Consider the following 6,989-nt stretch of genomic DNA (forward strand, 5'->3'; position numbering starts at 1 on the left):
AAACAGCCAAGGCATGAATTGAATCATATTTAGATCTAATGTTGAAGGAGAACTGCCACAGTCATCTTTGTCTGCTTTCACACCTTTTTACATATTGAATGTCTAAGATATTTTAGCTCCAAGTTTACCCCAAGCTTTAGAAGCTCATGTGTGTTTTTAAATAAATGTGTGATTATCTCCATTAAAACCACTTCAACTAATTGTCTTAAATGTGATTTTTTTCCCTGGCCAAATTTGTTTTATCACCCAGGGTATTGCCTTAATAATGTAGTAATGAACACCATTCTTGCCGCAATCAACAAGACTGTGTGTTGTGCTCTTTTTAATCAAAGACGTCGCAAAAGAGAAAATGAGATATCAAGTAAGAAAATGGACTGTTTTCCTTATAAAGCTGCCATCGACACTCATTAGATTGTGTATGCACAACTACACATCAAAGCATAGAAATACACATCATAAAATTCAACAATAACAAGATGACCTTTTGATCTCTTTTTCAGCGATCCAGCTATGGCCTTCATAAATCATGCTCCTGAACTTGCAGCATGCCACTGATTGTCAAATAAGGGCATGTAATGAAAGCGGCAGCTGGGAGGCCATAAACTGTTTCACCAGCCAGAGATGACAACCTCTTAAAGGCACCGAAAGCTTAAATGGAAACGATTCTGTTTACTTGCAGGAAGCAAGACTTCTTGCTTGAAGAGACTAATCAATTCTTTCATTTGATAGAAAATTTAATTGAAGACAACATCCAGAGGTGAAAATATTGTTCAGCTAGCTGCTTCTGTTGCCATTCTGTCATATTAATTTGGATTGTCCTAATATTTTCATTGTTGAATTCACTTGACAGAATTACTAAATTACATTAAAGTTGTTTAAGCATGAATTTTGTGAGAGGCAATCTTTTTAAATTTGAGCAGTATGTAGGAAGCATGAAACTGATATATTAGAAGGATAATTTCACAATTCTTCGACAATACAATATAGCATCTACTTCCACCTGCCAATGAGGTGTGAAACTCACCTCACCCTCATATCAGTGATATGGGTAATTTGTTTTGAAGCAAATATTTATTCTGAAGTTGACATGGAATGTTTATTCATCATTTTCTACTGTGTTTTCTTGTCTCTCGTGTGAAGGGGTGTGGTATTTTTGCTTCTTTTCTGCATGCCCAATTGTATAATTGACGGCATGTATCAGTCAATAGATTACTAAGGAGCATTTTGTCAAGAAGGTAAAGGGGGGAAAAGCAACATTGAGGGAAAGAAGAGCCTCCATAGTCTGCACATTACACCATTACAGGTGTAAAGAGTGTGTGGCACTATGTTGGGCACTGTTTTTGGAACTGTAAACTGTCTCCATGGAATCTTCTCCTCGTGGGGCTGCCAAACCCTTAAACTCCAATATTCCTTCTTCTGAATGTCTAACATCCAGATGTGATGTGCTCTGTTGCTTACCTTCTACCTACACACTCGAGAGAGAAACTTGAGAGTCTCTTCGTGTTTTTAATATTCAGTCCTGAGTCATTTATCTCTGAAATATTTTTCAAACATGCATTGTATTTTTTTGTTCTACTTCAAAGCCATGTTTCACACAGAGGCTATGCCACCAGCCTTCACACTCCTTCCCTAGCTTCTTCACACTGCCATTAAGTTACCCACCTAAAATTTACAGCTGCATTTTAGCACCATTTTGAAACTCCATAACTATTTCCCATATAGTGCTTATAGGTATAGTGTAAGCTCCATAGCATGGCTTACAATGACCTCCATCATCTGACTTCTATGTGCCTCTACCTGCTACCTTTACCCTATAGTTCTCCCTACGTAGCACTTCATTTAGCCCTTGAACATACGCCAGCCTCCTGCTTGACTTCATGCTTCCTCCATATTCTCCAATCTGCTGGAAATGCCCCACATCCCCACTCTAAGCTTTAGGTATACCTCCTTCCCACAAGGCAGTCATCCCGAGACCCTTCATTGAACTGTTTATTTTCCTATGTTATCGTGTATCTGTTGTTTCCCTCTATTGTGGCCCTTACTCCAGAGTGTTTGTTTCCAGGAACTTGAAACCAGTGAGTTTCTTAAAATGAAGACCATATCTTATTCATCTTTGTAGTTGCAGTACTTAGCACAGACCCTGACACATACTAGGTGCTCATTAAATACTCATGGATTGTTGAATGCATTTCAATTGTAGAATAATTTTTTTATCTATGCCTTTTGGTTAAAATCTCTTTTCAGGATGACCAGATAAACTGCTCTTCATTAATCATAAACTTTTCTCAGTTTGGTCAGCAATCTTAATTGCAGTAAAAAAATCCACTCCGGAAGCCAATTATTTAAGAGTAATGAAGTCGGAGAGAACTTGGCCAGGAAAACGCCCAGGCACAGCTTGTGGCCGCCTTCACTAAAGTACCAGTGTTTCTGAGCTCCGGAGGCATGAACTCTACTGTAGAAGAACCAGATACCTCTGCCACTACTGTTCCCAAAAGATCTGATCTCCACATGTCATTGCTCATGGCTACATTATTGATGGAACAGTAAGCGATGTGGATGATCTTGGGCTCAGGAGAGTCTGAGAAAGGTCATTTTACCTTTCCAGCCTTCACATGACATGAACACAATTAGAAGATGGAGGATGCTGAATGAGCTTCCTTATAATAGCTGCCACACCCTTAAAGTGTATAACTGAAAGAATTACTACTTTTTTCTGAGCCAATAGAAATCCATCTATCAACAGCCTACAACTGTTTTCTCTGAAACCTGGGGTGCTAGAATGAACAATGACAGAATTCTGAAAATCTTAGTACAAGGCTTTTGCAAAGTTTTCTACCAGGCCCTATTGTTGTCTTCTAAGGGAGCCACAAAACTCTTCTTTACCCACTTCCCAATGCCTTATCTATTATTATTCCACCTACAGGATTAGGAGGTGTTAATGCAGATAGGTGGAATCTAAGAACGCGTTGGGACCCCAAATAGGCATCATCTCTTTTATGGTTCCAAAGCTTTAGGAATTCTCTCTAGATGAGTGTGCTTTACTTGCATCACCTTCCCATGCCTAAGAGAGTAATTTCAGCTCTTCTGTGAAATTCAGGGAGAAGCTGTCTCCTGGGACTCAGGAACTTAGGAGATTCATTCATTCCTTCTTCAAATCCACTGATAAATGTCACTGGGGCTCCTTGTGCTTGTGAGTTGACCCTTGGCTTTTTAGATTTGGATAGCTGGACTAGACACAGGCTGCTGTAACATTTAGAAAGAAACACAACACTGCTTCCTTTCTGGATTTCTGATATTCAGAATGTTTTCCCAGCACTCATTTTTTTTTTAAAGATTTTATTTTTCTTCCTTTTTCTCCCCAAAGCCCCCCGGTACATAATTGTACATTCTTAGTTGTGGGTCCTTCTAATTGGGGCATGTGGGACGCTGCCTCAGTGTGGCTTGATGAGCAGTGCCATGTCCGGGCCCAGGATTCGAAACTACGAAACACTGGGCCGCCTGCAGCAGAGCGCATGGACTTAACCACTCAGCCACGGGGCCGGCCCCCAACACTCATTTTTTTTCCTTGATATTATATTGGTAAGAGACAGTGGTCTTGCAAGAAAGGGAGGTCACTTAGACTTCCTGCTAGCTTAGGAAAACAGAGACTTCCACATGGCTCCGGGGGAAACCATGGGACAATAAAGACTGCTTGTGTCAGGACTCGTTCTCTGCACATAGATTTTTCTTGTAGAAGATGATTAAAACCATTGTAGATGGTTGGACAAGGATGTGAGTTTCAGTGTTCATGATTCTGCTCTCTTGGCTACACAGTACTACCTATTGTTAGTAACATGATGTGTATACTGGATTTCCTAGTCCGGATACCCTTTAATATGCATAAAAGTGGGAAAAATATGACAAACCACCCAAAATAGAATAGCTTCAGTTTGTGAGTGCACACTTGACAGTATATTTGCACTTGTCATTTACACACAGAGTTCTCCTAGGAAAGTTAAGGGTTATAACAGAGTTGCTCTCTAAATGTGCCTTGCCATGAATCACACTCAAGTGCTTGTGAACTCAAATGACAATTATTGTCTGTGGAATTCATTTGGTAATTAATCATATATAATCTTCTGATATCTGTTTTATTATTGGCTTGAACTGTTATGAAATATTTTACTGATGTTTAATTTTTCACTTGTTTCTCTCTCATCTTTCTAACTAGATTATGATTTCCTAAGAACAAGGACAGAAGTTTATTTTTTATTTTTTTTGTGTCCCCGTATTGCCTGGGCCAATTCTTTGGAATTGGGTAAGAACTCAATAAATATTTGCCAATGAGTCTCTTATACAGTGTATAGTGCTTCCACGTTATTAGATTGAATCCTGATGTGGCAGAAAATGTTATATCTCCTCGGGTGCTTTTAAGACTCTAGTCTTGATTTCATCTTCCTCTTCAGCTTCTTTAATTTCCCACAAGACAAGAAGTGCCCTGAGATTTTTACGTGTATTGAAACACCAGAATATTATATACCAAACAGTTAACACCGGCTATTTCTGGGTGCAGCATTCATGAATAGTTTTAAATTTTTCTACATTTCCCCAGATTATTGTGAATTAATTAGGAAATTGTAAAAGATATTTTACATTAATTTTTAAATAAATAAATGATCATCATAACTGTGCCAGTTGATTTACAAGGGGATAAATCAGCTTAGTCTCTGTCCTTAAGGGGTATTAGATTCATTGTTTTATTGAACTTTACACTTGTCTTTGTGATTATGCTCCTTTAAGAATTTGACAACTCCAAATGGATTAAAGACTTGAATGTAAGACCCAAAACCATGAAACTTCCAGAGGAAAACATAGGCAGTACGCTCTTTGACATCGGTCTTAGCAGCGTATTTTCGAGTATCATGTCTGACTGGGCAAGAGAAACAAAAAATGAACAAATGGGACTACGTCAAACTAGAAAGCTTCTGCACAGCAAAGGAAACCATCAAGAAAACGAAAAGACAACCTAACAATTGGGAGAAGTTATTTGCAAACCATACATCAGATAAGGGGTTAATATCCAAAATATACAAAGAACTCATACATCTCAACAACAAAAAAACCAACAACCCAATTCAAAAATGGGCAAAAGATCTGAACACAGATTTCTCCAAAGAAGATATATGGATGTCCAACAGCATATAAAAAGATGCTCAACATCATTAGCTATCAGGGAAATGCAAATCAAAACTACAACGAGATATCACCTCACTCTGGTCAGAAGGGCTATAATTAACAAGACACGAAACAAAAAGTGTTGGAAAGGATGTGAAGAGAAGTGAACCCTCGTACACTGCTGGTGGGAGTGCAAACTGGTGCAGCCACTATGGAAAGCATTCTCAGAAAATTAAGGATAGATCTACCATATGATCCAGGTATTCCACTGCTGGGTATTTATCCAAAGAATTGAAAACACAAACGCACAAAGATACTTGCACCCCTATGTTCATTGCAGCATTATACACAATAGCCAAGACTTGGAAGCAACCTAGGTGCCCATCAAGGGACGAATGGATAAAGAAGATGTGGCATATATACACAATGGAATACTACTCAGCCATAAGAAATGATGAAATCCGTCCATTTGTGACAACATGGATGGTCCTTGAGGGTATTATGCTGAGTAAAATAAGTCAGAAGGAGAAAGTCAAATACGGTATGATCTCACTCATAAGTAGAAGATAAAAACAACAACAAACAAACACATAGCAATGGAGACTGGATTTGTGGTTACCATAGGGGAAGGAGGGAGAGGACAAAAGGGGTGATTAGGCTCACATGTGAAGAGATGGACTATAATTAGTTTTTGGGTGGTGAACATGTTGTAATCTACACATAATTCGAAATATATTGCGATGTACATCTGAAAGCTGTATGTTGTTATAATCCAATGTTACTGCAATTAAAAATATAATAAAAAAATTTGAAAAATATTCAAAAAAAGAATTTGACATTGTTATGTAATAGACTGCTTGGTCTCTCTTAACATTGACAGGCTAATCAGACTGGCTCCTTTCTACCTCAGTGGGAATGTTTAAAAATTATTTTCACTATTTCGGTGAGGATTATAATTATATGCAAAGTCATTTATATAAAATCCCATGATCTGTACAATTGTGATCTTGTTTTATGTATATAAAATTGCAAATGTGACTAATTTAATAATTTTTTTTTGTTCCAGTCCCACAAAAATAGAAATTTCTTGAATAGTAAAGAGAACATAATCTTTCTTTACGTCTTCACTACCCTCCTTCCGTAAGTCTTGGTACAAATTGTGCAAGGAGTTAATTCTGAATACTCCCTGAACCAACAACAGTGAAAGATATGCATAAGATGGCACTTTCAGCCTTGAGGAGCTTACAGTTTTTTATAGACAAGCCACATCCAAGAAATATTTGTAAAAACTATCATGCATGTATAGGATACAATTTTATATTCTCGGGATAGATTATACAAAATAAGAGCATTTAAGAAGAGAAATCACAATAGAGTGAAAAGACAGGAGCAATGATTTCTTCAAGGAGACAAGACAAATTTATCACTGAAGGCTATTTAGGCTTTAATTGGTTAGAGAGGAGACTGGCAGACAGCAATCCAGCCAGGTAAATACATCCATTATTTCACCAAATTCTAGTGATTCTTTTCTAGCACTCTCACTTTTCTCTTCACGTTTTTTTCAACTGTAATGATGATTTACTTCTAACTATATTAAAAATATTCTGAATTCTATCCATCAATTGACAAATATCTAAATTTTTTTTCTCTCCATCTCAAAATATTTTTTAAAAGTTCTTACTTAATCTTTTTCTAATCTTACTGGTCTGGGATGAAGAGATGTTTCCCTTTCCCAACGTTAACATCTATGAAGAACTTCAAATCCCATTTTCTGGCCTTTTGCTTCTTCAGAAATGCAACCTCTCCATTGCTCTAGCTGCACATTCTCTCTCCTT

This window comes from Equus asinus, chromosome 7, assembly GCF_041296235.1.
Source record: "Equus asinus isolate D_3611 breed Donkey chromosome 7, EquAss-T2T_v2, whole genome shotgun sequence".
In the NCBI taxonomy this organism is placed as follows: Eukaryota; Metazoa; Chordata; class Mammalia; order Perissodactyla; family Equidae; genus Equus; species Equus asinus.